Raw genomic sequence first — 13815 nt, 5'->3', positions numbered from 1 at the left:
CACTAAAGGCCCATTTAGACACAACGCTCAAAATTCACTCAAAAACCATCTTTTGAGCGATAATCGTTGTGTCTAAATGCGCCGCCATCGTGCACTGTTCGTGCACTATTTGTTCATCATTGATTTCTAGCTAGAAATCAAGGATGACTCTTATCAGCTATCAAGCTGATAGCATTCTTTCAGCTGGTGTCCTGCTGGGACTTCCCAGCTGAAAACTCCGAGAACAAAGCAGCTGTCAGCGCTCCTGCTGTTTCTCGGAGCTATCAGCTCAGCGGGACACAGCTGATAATTGCGAGAACAAACAACAGGATAGGACAAACGTCTAAGCAAGGAACAAGTAAACTCTCCTTTGTAGGCTAATTGTACTTATTATGTGAACATAAAAATGCTCACTGGCTGGCTGCATACCTCTCTGTTAAATAATGATGCTTACATTGGCTAGTGATACCTACATTGCTCTTTATTTGTTGTCTGTCCGTTTCTCCATATACATTTTATTATATATTTAATTATTTAATAAAGTAATTTTTCTGGTTATTTATTTGAGTGGCAATATTTTCCCATCTGCAGTCTGGGTTTAGTTGTAACTTATGCATAGCAGAGTTATTTCCTAATTCCTAATACCATTCTATTTCCTAATTGGAATTCCTTTTTAAACCTGGCCTTGTACTTCCCTCCCTTGCATGATTATTGTGCTTTCAGCCTTTAGGCAAGCTCTACTATAAACTGCTACTCTCACTACAATTGCTACTATCTGTGTACCGGCCTCTGACTTCCCCCGTCTCCGCTACCTGCTTGCTCCTTTGTACCGCAACCAATTCTACCTGTGTACCGACCTCTGGCTTCCCCTGACCATGCTACCAGCCTGCACTGGTTACAATAAGAGGGTCAGAACCTGCACCTGATCGGTACACACAGTCTTTGTATAAAGTCATCAGTATAAACAGATGATGGGAGAGATCTCTGCATTGTCCTCTGATATATTTATACATAGTTATCAGGTCAACACTCAGCCATATTTTTCTAAAGTAAATAACCCCACTTTTGATAACCTCTTTGGGTATTGTAGTCCGCCCATTCCATTTATTACTTTAGTTATCTGCCTTTGAATCCACTCAAGCTCTGATATGTCCTTTTTAAGTGCTGGTGCTCAAAACTGTACACAATATTCCATGTGTGGTCTGACCAGTGACTTGTAAGGAGGAAGAACAATGTACTCGTCATGCGCCCCTAGACCTCTTTTGATGCACCCCATGCCTTGGCAGCAGCTGCCGACACTGGTTGCTCCAGTTAAGCTTACAGTTAACCAAAATCCCCAAGACCTTTTTAAGTCAGTTTTGCCCAGTATTCTCCTATTTAGTGCGTAATGATGACATGTGTTTTCCCTGCCATTTGCTTAACCTGACATTTACTAGTAGCAACACAAGAGCTGCCAGGCATCATTTGGCCTACTGCTCGCCCCGTGTAAATGGGCCATTAATGGAGAATTTATTTTATCACTCTTCATTTCATTTGGTATTTCATTTTCCTGGGTGAAAACACTAGCAAAAAACTATTTAACAGATTTTCTTTTTCCTTATCACCCTTAACAATTCTTCCCTCATTACTTTTTAAAGGGCCAACACTTTCCATTTTAATCTTCTTACTATTTACATAGCTGAGAACAGTTTAGGATTAGTTTTAGTCTCTTTGGCAATGAGTCTTTCTGTTTCTACCTTTGCTGCTTTTATTTGCTTTTAACATAATTAATTTTTTTCCTTATTGCTTTTCAGTGCTTCTGCACTTCCTTCTTGCATTAGTAGGTTAACTCCTTTCTTTTTGTTCTTTATTGTCCCCTTTACATCTTTATTCAGCCATATAGATTTTCTCCTATTCCTCACCCATTTATTCCTATAAGGTGTGAATCTCTCACAGTGAGGTTTTAAAAAATGTTCCATTTATTGTCTGTACTCTTATTTCTTAGGACATCTCCCCAGTCAATAAGGTTAAGGGCATCTCTAAGCTGATTAAAATTTGCCTTACTGAAGTTTAGCATTTTTGTGGCCCCTCGACAAAACACCCTAGTGAGAAACAAGGGGAAATTTATTATATTATGGTCCCTATTTCCTAGGTGGTCTCTGACCTATACCCCAGTTATTCTATTAGGTCTGTTGGTTAATATTAGTTTCAAAATGGCCATCCCTCTAGTTGAGTCCTGCACAAGTTGGGACCCCTTAGTTACTCACAGACACTAATTTCCTTTATGAGGATTCCCCATAATAATTACCTAATTGTGATTTGCAGCTTCATCTATTTGCCTCAGTAGTAGATCTTCTTTGGCTTCAGTTATATTTTGTGGCCTATAGCAAACCCCTATGAGGATTTAGTATTGTTTTTATCTCCATGTATTTCAACCCATAGAGACTCCACTTGCTTATTACTGTTACATATATCTTTATGTAGTCGAGGCTTTAAACAGGACTTCACATAAAGACTAACCGTCTCCCCTTTCCGTTTTTTATAATCTCTTTACAAATTATAAACCTGTAAATTAACTGTCTAGTCACAGCTTTCATCCAACAAGGTCTCAGTTATCCCCACTATTTCATGGTTTTCTTCAGCCATTATTGCTTTCAGTTTGTCAACCATATTGGTCAAACTTCTAGCATTAATCTCCCCATGTAGTTTAGAAGTTTTGGGTTATTTTTTTAAGTGTATCCCTATTAACTTTTCCGTTACAACTGTACTAACCCCTCATACCGTTCCACCCCATTTTCATTACTTAGTCCCAGATCACTGTTATCCCATTTTCTCCTCTGTTTCTCTGTTTTCCCTCCCCCAGTCCCCAGTTTAAACACTTCTCTAAACTTCCAGCAATATTCTTCCTCACCCAATTGAGATGCAGCCCATCCCTACAGTGGAACCTTTAGCCAACAGCAAAGTTAGCCACGCTCTCCAGGAAATCCCTCTTTCCTACACCAGCTCTTGAGACACTTTTTTACCTATCTAACATCCTGCTTTCTTTCTAGTGTAGCCCATGGTACAGGCAGTATTTCAGAAAATACTACTTTGGAGGTCCTTGCCCTCAGTTTACATCCTAGGTCCCTGAAATTGTTTTGAAGGACCTTCCACCTACTTCAGTACACCATGACTGCTGGGTCCTCAGCAACTCCTCCCAGTAATCTGTCAACTCGATCTGTGATGTGTTGAACATGCGCCCGAGGCAGATTGCCTTGCCTGTTCCTCTAATAATTCCCCCACTACTGAGACCCGTCTAAACTGTCCTGCACTGCTATTCCCCTGCTTACTGAAGCATACATCTCCCTAGCGTTCAGAGGCCACATCATGCTGCAGCAATGCTAACCCTGTAATGGCATTCCCTTCATCTGGAAACTTGTTAAGGTTTGCCCATTCAAGACTAGCCTCCCTGGCCCTTTTAACTCTACCCCTCCCTCTATCTGTCACCCAGCTAGCTGCCTGATCCTTCTGCACTCCCCTGCTACCATCCACCCCCACATCTGCCCCAGAGAGTGTCTGCTCGGCGAACAGCACACTCCTTTCCAGGAGTAAGGAGAATACTGAAAAGTGGTACATAGACTGGTGACTTTATTTCTACTTGTTTCCATTATGCCCTACATACTCTATCCCCAAGAGACTCAGTAGATTACATTTCTGAAATAGAATTTATGAAAATTTTTAATATCAAAGGAACAGTCAAATGGTTTAATCGCTAGTTGTATTTTATAGGCAGACTCTGGCAATTCTGGAATGTTTGCATGCAATTAAAGATTTTGAAATGTAAAATGAAAAATTTACCTTTCTATTACCTCAAAAGGACTCACCAGGTTTATGCTGCACTATTTGAGAGCAGTATAAAGTAGTTACAGAGACCTTGCTTTCAGCTCTCATTTACGTAGTTCTTGCAGTAGTTTTCATAAAATCACTGTTATTAGTGGCAGTATTACCCAGCACTGGAGTCCACTCACTGATATGTGAACGCTCTGGATTCCTCTATATTCATAAGCCCACCCGCTGCTGTTTGACAGCTTTCTTCCTATGCACAATATAGTGAGAAAGCTGTCAATCAGCCACAGAAATGGTGGGTGGTAGTCTGCCACTTATGAATATGAGGACTCAGCGATCGGCTTGCACTGCAACTGATAAACAGTAATTTCCTAAAAATTAATGCAATAAAAATGTATTTGATAGTGCTGGAATCAAGGTCTCTATCGCTACTTTATGCTGCCCTCAGATAAGGCTGCATAAACCTAGTGACATATTCTGTTGATTTTTATTTCTATTCTTTAATCGTTTCCTAAATGCAGAATTAAGAATTTTCTAAATAGTTTTCATTTAAAAAAATCCTGTGATTATGTTGTTATAGAGTCTGTCTAAAGATACCTTTTACACAGGATGGTTATCATGTGAATTATCACTGGAAACAGCTAATTTGTAAATGTTCCCCTGGTGTACAAGTGGACACCGACAGGGCACTGAGCAGCACATTGCTCACTTGTTGGAGTCACTTGGCTTTTAGCAGAAGTAAAAACAAAAAGACTGTTGGGCCGTGTAAACAGGAGCCCTTCAATATTTGAGCAACTGCTATTTACTATGAATGGAGGCGGGCGGACCAGAACGATCCACGGACACTCCACCTCCATTCACTTGAACAACTATCGCTCCTGTGTAAGGCACAGGAGCAATAATCATTAGTATGGCTGTCAGGTGCTAGTGCGCCCAACAGTCATGTCGCGTAAAGGTACCTTTACTCCTTCACCTAGCTGATTGTCCTGTTGCCTCTGACCTAGAGACTGCAGCACATCGTTCTTGGCTGTGTTGCCTCTTTCTGATCTTCGCCTCCCTTCTCTCAGTGTTAGGGCTCCTGCACACTGGTAAGGGCGATATTGGGCTGTGATTTACGGCCCGATATCACCCTCACAGTCCTTCTGAAAACCCCTGGATGCACGCCGTTTTCACGAGGAAACCGTCTTACTTCACTGCCAGCAATGTACGTAACCTCACAGGAAGGAGAAGAATCAGGCAGCTGGAGGTGAGGTTACCCCCCTGGACTGCAGGAGACAGGAGAAGATGGGGGAGGTGAAGATCTCGGAAGTAGACTGATAAGGAAGGAATAGGGAAGTATAGAATTTTTCTTTTTTAATGACGGAAACCCTTTAAAGCTAGTGATGGCAGCAGCATCTTGTCTGGACACACAGACCTCACATTCAGCATGTTTTACTGGGAGACACACGCCCACATGACACATTTCTATCTACATGTAAGAATGAAGTTTGCAGGCTGCAACGTTTTGTGACTACTAACATAGGTGACTACTAACATATGTACTGTTTCTATGTCAAAAGCTTTTAAATAAGAAAATATCCTGTAAATAATAGGTTTACATGAAATTTCGCCGATTTTTCCAGGTAGAATTTCACCTTTACTATCGCTGCCTGCTTCTAGTTTCGCCGGCGGCCCAAGTGACATCGTTGCTGACGCGGCCCACCAATGCTCCAATCACAGCCATTCATGGATTGCTCCAATTAGAGCCATTCATGGATGAATGGCAGTGATTGGAGAATCCAGCGCTGGCTGTGTTTGGCTGAGCGGGCTGTCACTGAGCCAATCAGAGCAATCTCTTGCTGGAGGCAGGGGATTTCAATCCCAGGCACTAGCAAGATGCTTTGCCAGCTTGACAAGTGCCTGGCAGCCTGCACAGAGGTTTGGATAGCGGCCCATGGCACACCGACCGCACCTGCAAGATGAGTATTGATTTTTTTCCCTCTCGGGCAGTGTAGCTAGGGCGTTTAGCGTTGCCAAAAACGCGGTACCAAGTTGAAACCGCTGCCCATTTATTTCAATGGGCGACGCAGAGCCAAAAATGGCCAAAGATAGAATATGCATCACTGTCAAAGCGCAGCATTGGAAACGCTGCGCTTTGACGCTTGTATGAGCAGCCCCATTGAAATGAATGTGAGCATTGTACAGTGTGTAGCACAGCGCTGAAAAAGCAGCGCTAAACGCTGTACAAAAATGTGGTTGGGCGTGTTTTTTAGAATGTCTAGAACAAATTGATTGGATTTACATTGATTCCTATGGAAATAATTGCCTCGAATTTCATTGGTTTCAAGTTTGACCGATTGCTTTCAGACGGATTACCAACGAAACTAGAGATTTGACTGTATTGCATAGTTTATATGTTTTTATAAAGGGAATCGATGGGGAACATACTGTACAGCACTGTAAATCTATGTAGTGACTTATTTTGGACACTTCTGTCATAGCTATACATCAGCAGTATTTTCTGCTGTATACCTTTCACATACATTGCAAATGCAGTGAAAATAACTTAAGCATTTCCAGGTGAGCTACACAAAGTAGCAGCACAAATAGCTTTCTTATCCTCACTCCAGGCTAGTAGTTTCATGTGCAAAGATACTTATAGTGATGTACCAAGTGCACTATGGGTATTGAATATTTGCTTCTTGAGTATAAATCATATAAAATCAAAAGAACACATAATCACAGCATGGACCCATAGCAGGCTATGAGCACCGTCTTTGGGATCCTAAAATGGCCATGTGCATGAGGCCCTAGTGAAAAGATAAAAAAAACTGTGCAAGATCCAAAAGATCATGTAAATGTTTTTATGTATTGCAGTAAAACAAGATCAAACATATACATGTTTTGGGCATAGTTTTATGTTTCTAATCCTTCTGTAGTAACATGTTAGCTTAGGGTGGTTTCAAACCAGCGTTGGGGATTCTGCTTTCTTTCTCTGTTCGGGAGCAGGAAAGGGGAATCCCTGTGGCCAAACAGCTCCACCACTGGACAAAACCAAACAGTGCCAGACGACCCCCATTGCCTAGCTTTTGGATGGAAGAAAAAGCACTGCATATTTTGAGCAGGATCTGCGATGGAACCTCCGGCTGGGGGTTCTGACGCAGATGTGAAATGGGCCTTACAATGATCATCTTGACAGATAAATCAATGAGCAAAGCAGCACAGCTTTAGAAATCAGACATGCACTATTACAAGCCACTATAGTTGCTGTTTGTGGAATCACTTCTAATTTAGTTTCAGTGAAACATAGAATATGTTTACCACAATGTAAGCGGTTCCTGCTGTTACACTCCAGAAACAGGAAGACAAGTGTAAGCCACAGAATAATAGTACAGATTGAACTATCAAACATTTCAGATAAGTGAGGAGAATCATAGCCCCGTTATTATAAGAATCCCTTTCTGTCCTTATTTCAGTTTAATCCTAAAGGGATTTAATCTTATTTTTAATTTCAGCTGCCAAGTATAGTAATTGATTTTCCTTTTGGTATCTAAATAGTGCCCTATTTTTGAAATGCTGCAAATGTGGAAGATGGGATTTAGGAAAACACAAGTGAACTAGATCAGTGTTTCTCAACAATTCTGAAATATCTCAATAGGTCATACATTGAAATTTTCACTGGCAAATAAAAAAAATTATTGTATCGTTATTATCATATGGGGTTCCGAAAGACATCCCACTGTATTCCAAAAATATCATCTCCAACATACTACATGTGCTGCTTAAAATGCAACCCGTATTAGATGCTTTCAAAAATTAGCTTTATAAATTATTGTACAAGTGGGCCACGAAAAAGGACTTTGCATCTGATTCCTGCACTACACTCTTTGAAGGCGGCCGTAACTTGGCTGTAGGACATGGTAATTACCTCTCCATTTAGCTAAGCTGGGAGTCTTCCCTCATTACCTCAGTGTTGTTGTATGTTTGCTTCTGACAACCAGCATAGGTCTCATCTCATCTGTGCTTAACTTGTGCCTTATTGAAGTTCGTGTGCTTACGTCTCTCTAGTCCTTGTACATTCCCTGTCTTGTATCCCGCTTCTTGTTTCTCCGTGTTGTCTGTGTACTCCTGTCCTTTGCCTTCCTGTACTTGCACCAATCCATTTGATCGTTCTTCCTGTTGCAGTATTGTCAGAGGTGGGCTAGTTTTCCGTGGTTAACTTATTTATTAAAGGGGTTTTCCAGCTTCAAACTATTCATGATCTATCCTCAGAATAGTTCATCAATAGCAGATCGGAAGGGTCTGACACACGGCACCCTGCCAATCAATTGTTCACCTCAACCACTGTTCTAGTTGTAATGAACCTGAAACACACAGCTCCGTACATCGTGCAGCAGCTGAGAATGTGAATGCAGGCATACTGTAGTTCCCATTCAATTGTGGTTTACAGCTGAAAACCCCCTTTAATTAGTGTTTACAAATGGAGAAGAAATTCAGGCATCGAGCCTTATTAATAAATCTGTCGTACGCGGCTGCTGGAAGAGCGACTGGTACTGTTTTTATGATGTGCTGATAAAAATTCATTAACAGCAAACAGAAGTCTTAAAAACTGTGCTGAATTGAATGAGAAGGAAAGGTACAGCAAAGTGATTCAGAGGGAAGCTGTCAGGTCCTGTATGCTCTACTTGCTGAGGGCAGCACAGTGCAGTGACAGACTCACTGATTTCAGCAGTATGTCACTTAGGAGTTAATGGAAAGTAGTTTTTGAGCACCTACATGTTAGAATGTGCAGCACAGGACTAGCACTGCAGCAAGGAGTCCAATGATATTCATGATATGCAGGCTCCTCTGCCCTCCGGCTGCTAGTTGGCAGGTTAGGCTGGTTTCACATTACATTATGTGAATCCAGCGCTGCTTCTGTCCTGGTTTCCATCTTCCATATAGAAAACTGCATGGGGATGGAAACCAAGATGGAACCTGGAAGGTAACATTGGAGAGAATAAATGAGGAGACCTCTTTGGTGTCTGTCTCACATAGCTTCCATCCCTGTCAGTCTTGTACGCTATATAGAAAAGCACTGAGCATGGCTATGGACACCCTGTGCTTAGAGCGGTAATATGCGGCAGCTGAGTCCTGTGTGAGGATGATGATAGAAGAGGGACTTCTGCTAACTGATTCGAGCAGCACTATAATTTAGTACAACCACAGAAGGGGCACTATAAGTGGTACTATAGAGGGGGCACATAAACATAACACGGCCACGGAAGGGGCACCACAAGTAAGTGGGGCCACAGAATGGACATTATTACTGAATGAGCTACAGAGAGGTCAGCGGTACTATGGGGGAGTTACTGAGAAGCTTAGTGCAGGTAGTGGCAAGATGGGAAAGGTGTGTAGAGATATGTAGTGGCTGACAGAATTCTTCATGGTGGTCTGGGCCCAAATAGAGAAGAAAAACTAAAATAGAGAAAGAACACCAATCAGCGACCATGTCACCTGTGATCACTGTTAGAAACTGCAATGTAATCACTACTACTGTGTAAAACATCTATTATTTAGAGCACGTGTCAAACTCAAGGCTGTGAACCAAACCGTGGGCCAAGTCATCTTATGTGGCCCAGAATGGCCGGACGGAGAAGAGCCTCTTGTAGGGTCTTAAGCTGTGCCAGAAGAACCCTTTGGCGCACTGTGGACTAGTTTGCAACCTACTGCTGGGTACAGGGATTGCAGCTGCACTGTTGGTCCAACAACGTGACATTGGTTGCATGTAGACTGAGCCCCCAAGTCTTTGGTGTGCACTCCTGTCTGCTACTCTCACTGATCCTATCCTGCAGTACAGGACTGATTGCCAGGGCTCAGATCGTGAGGCGGCTTGTACATCCTGGCTGGTCCTCGCTACCATCCTGCAGAAGACAGCCTGTTCCTGCCTGTCTGCCCGTATCCTGTGAGCCTTCTGCACGGATCGTAGAGGAGGTTGTGTTATACTGCTGCTTAAGGCCTCATGCACACGGCACGCATGGATTCCGTGTGGGGAATGCAGCACAAAATCCGCCCGTGCCCGCTACCGGCGACCCTGCTTACCTATCTTTTTTACTGTACTGCAGATGTGTTGCCAGCCCACCTGCACAGATTTCCCTGCGCCATCGCTAGGTGATGACGTGGATCCTGCGACACTTCTGCAATGCTCATTACGGAAGTGCCGCAGGATGGATGGCTTCCATTGACTTCAATGGAAGCCTTCAGTGCATAGCCCCCTGCCACAACTGTGACAGCTATGTAGGAAATGTAGGAATCCCCAGCCACATTGCTTACAATGGGGCTAGCGCTGCTGCCACCCCATTGAAAACAATGGGTTGCAGGCAACTCCTGCAGCAATGATTTTCAGGGAAGGGCTTGAAATATAAGCCCTTCCCTGAAAATCACCCCGAGCTTTAAAAAAAAGTAAAAAAAAAAAGAACTCACCTAGAAGCTACTCACATCGCAAATGAGTATGAAACTATTGAAAAGCATTGGTTTCATAATCATGCGTTTTCACTCACTCTCACATTGCAGGAAAACCTATCGCTAGTGGGTAGGATCCCTTACTTTTCTCTGACTACCTAGCACTTTAGAGTCAAGTGTCTGCGTTGGGGAACTTGTGCCCTAATTTTTCTGGACTAGAACCTTGCTCTAGTCTGCCTGCCCCCCACACCCCATTTTTTATATCCTTTAAAATACAGTCTTGCAGTTACAAACGGCCCTTTGAAGACAGCCATAATGCTGATGTGGCCCTCGGTGAAAATGAGTTTGACACCCCTGATTTAGAGGTATACTATTGCTGTTAGAGGGTCACTAAGGGTCACTAATAAGTTACCTTCACACAAAGCGATTATTTGTTGAATAACCACTTGAAAAACCAATTTGGGTGATAGTTGTCCCGTGTCCATGTGACCGCTGACATGACACTAGCAGGAAATCGCTCACTTGTCAGAGTTACTTAGTTTTTAGCTGCTTGGTTTTACTAAACCTAAATTTGGCCCAGTGGGTATGGTAATTTGGACTCGCACACATTATGGGGGCACACTGTGAATTACGTGAATGCTAAGGGTCCATTCCGATGGGACAATTGCCGGGCGTTTTCCCACAGGAGCGATAATAGATCAGTGGAGGCGGAGCGCGCTATAGATGTCTTCCAGCCACCCGCCTCCATTCACAGTAAACTGGCCGTCATTCATAGATGATGCGCTGCTTCATTCTAAACTGAGCGACGAACAATAAGTGAACAAATTGTGTATAGTTCAGTCGCCGGCAGCGTTTATAGTGAATGAATTATGGTTCATTATCGCACACCAGCAAGAGCCCGTTGTGTAAAAGGGTCGTGAAAGTAAAGTGACAAGTCATTAGAATGCAAAGTTTCCCCACAGAAGCCATGTCCCTGAAGTGTGCTTACCAGTGACAGCAGTCTGTGTGGTGAGGCTCCCCACAGAAGCCATGTCCCTGTAGTGGGCTCCCCAGTGACAGCACTGTGTGGTGAAGCTCCCCCACAGAAGCCATGTCCCTGTAGTGGGCTCCCCACTGACAGCACTGTGTGGTGAGGATCCCCCACAGAAGCCATGTCCCTGTAGTGGGCTCCCCACTGACAGCACTGTGTGGTGAGGATCCCCCACAGAAGCCATGTCCCTGAAGTGTGCTTCCCAGTGACAGCAGTCTGTGTGGTGAGGCTCCCCCACAGAAGCCATGTCCCTGTAGTGGGCTCCCCAGTGACAGCACTCAGTGTGGTGAGGATCCCCCACAGAAGCCATGTCCCTGTAGTGGGCTCCCCAGTGACAGCACTCAGTGTGGTGAGGATCCCCCACAGAAGCAATGTCCCTGTAGTGAGCTCCCCAGTGACAGCACTGTGTGGTGAGGCTCCCCCACAGAAGCCATGTCCCTGTAGTGGGCTCCCCAGTGACATGACTGTGGTGAGGCTCCCCCACAGAAGCCATGTCCCAGTAGTGGGCTCCCCAGTGACAGCACTCAGTGTGGTGAGGCTCCCCCACAGAAGCCATGTCCCTGTAGTGGGCTCCCCAGTGACAGCACTCAGTGTGGTGAGGCTCCCCCACAGAAGCCATGTCCCTGTAGTGGGCTCCCCAGTGACAGCACTCAGCGTGGTGAGGCTCCCCCACAGAAGCCATGTCCCTGTAATGGGCTCCCCAGTGACAGCAGTGTGGTGAGGCTCCCCCACAGAAGCCATGTCCCTGTAGTGGGCTCCCCAGTGACAGCACTCAGTGTGGTGAGGCTCCCCCACAGAAGCCATGTCCCAGTAGTGGGCTCCCCAGTGACAGCACTCAGTGTGGTGAAGCTCCCCCACAGCCGCGCACTGACTACTGCGGTGGGCGCCATAAGACAAGGCGTGAGGTAAGAGGGCGCCGCAGCCGGGCAGACACTGCCGCGCACTGCCACCGGCTCCACACACAGACACAATGTACAAGGCGACGTCATGGAAAGAACTACGTCACGACCAATTAGCCAACGGGAGCGGGCCGAGTGGGCGTGTCGGGGGCTGGGGAGCGCGGGAGGCGCGCACACTGTGGCAGTGCCTGCTCCGGGGCGCGGACCAATGTCCAAGCGGAGGCACTGAGGACGAGACGTCACAGCCCGGTGAGCGCGGACCACGTGACGGCCTGGGGCAGGGCGGGAGGGCAGCACTGAGGGGTGTGAGGAGGGCGCTGCGCCTCCCTGGAACAGCGGCTTCTCCCAGCGCTCCTCCCAACCTGCAATTAAAACCTAGCGAGCGGCTCGGAGTTCCCCTGCAGTGCGGGGGCCAGGAGCGGCGCACAGAGGAGGAGAGGACGCGGCGCTCCGCCGGCTCCGTGTTTGTCATTTCAGTCAGGTCTGTGCCGGTCCTCCCCCTCCTCATCCTGCTCACCACTCCCCCCTCCTCCTCCCTCCTCCCCCATCACCTCTCCAGCCTCTGCCGCCTTCAGTCTGCGTGTGAGGGAGAGAGCGGCCGGCGGGGGAGCCGGGGGACACCATGCTGTGATCAGGCGCCTCCTCTCTCCCCCACAACTAGACTCCCGGGACCGGGCTCCACCTGCACCGCCGCCACCGCCTCCTCCTCAGCATCCAGGTAAGCGGCCCACATAACGGGACGGAGGAGCCGGGAGGAGCGGCCGCGCTGACTTCCATCTCCCCGGCTCGTCCGGCCGGCTTCCCCTGACATATTGCCCGTGTCATTGACAGGTGCGGGCTGTGCCCTTTGTACTGGTATGCCGCCGCATCCACCGCCTCCCCCTGATTGTTTGCCCGGGCAGATGCCTTCACAGGCCACCGGGGAGGAGGATGGTGCTGGATTAGATGGGCATGGCTGGAGTGGTGGGCGCCCGATGCCCTCTGGAGAGGGGTGCCCACCTGTTGATTCCGTCTAACCGGCTGCTGTGACCTTGAATGAAATCCCTACCTGTATCTATCAGGTAACCTTGGTTGTGGATGGCAGGATGGCTCTGGCAGTGCCCTGCTACAGGGAGACTGTTGGCATGCTGCAGGGTAAGGGGGGATCGGTGCCTCTACATGCACTGGCATTATACCCTAGATTGGTGGCACCTGCAGATGCTTCCCCTGGCAGTGTGACTGTATGATGTGTGCCCATCCTGATGCCACCGTCGCCACCAGATGAATTGTATTTGTGGCCGTTGTGCGTGTGCTGCCGGATTAAGTAGCTGGGATTAGTCTCCTGGCTGCTTACTATTTCAGATGGTGGTGAGCCTTCCTATGCCATAATCTGCCGTGTTACCGCCGCGCCGCTTGTCACACTTTGCTTTTTAGTCGCTGCATCTTGTTTTTTGTCTTTTTGCCTTCATGTTGGGTCGTTCTGTCCCGGCTGCTCTCTTGCATTGTTTGTGGCAGATGGTTGTGTTCTCCCTTTTGTTATGCTTGGTGCACAGATTCCCGGTATGTGCAAGTGCTGGCCGGGCAGGGGGTGCTGCCCCATCCGCATGTCCATTCATGTGCTGATGGCCTCTGTCATTCATCAGTGCTATATAGATGGGGTAGACCAGATGATGAGCCTCAGGGCTGCCTACTGGACCTTCATGG

General features: G+C 46.3%; 1 protein-coding gene across 5 annotated transcripts in view; it reads left to right on the top strand.

Annotated features, from left to right (window-relative positions):
• Positions 1–12364: 12364 nt before the first annotated feature.
• ATP2B1 (ATPase plasma membrane Ca2+ transporting 1) overlaps positions 12365–13815 on the top strand; it is a 109074-nt gene continuing 107623 nt past the window's right edge. Inside the window, exon 1 of one of the 5 annotated variants that reach the window (XM_066591505.1) lies at positions 12365–12381. The gene's annotated coding sequence lies outside the window, so the exon portion shown is untranslated. Of the gene's footprint in view, positions 12382–12503; positions 12614–12642; positions 12851–12946; positions 12964–13815 lie in introns of those variants that run through there. The other 4 variants (XM_066591504.1, XM_066591503.1, XM_066591507.1 and 1 more) reach the window with 4 other exon arrangements.

Source organism: Eleutherodactylus coqui, chromosome 2 (genome assembly GCF_035609145.1).
Source record: "Eleutherodactylus coqui strain aEleCoq1 chromosome 2, aEleCoq1.hap1, whole genome shotgun sequence".
Lineage (NCBI taxonomy): Eukaryota > Metazoa > Chordata > Amphibia > Anura > Eleutherodactylidae > Eleutherodactylus > Eleutherodactylus coqui.
Note: the sequence above shows the minus strand (reverse complement) of the source record. Positions and strands in the feature narration are given on the sequence as shown.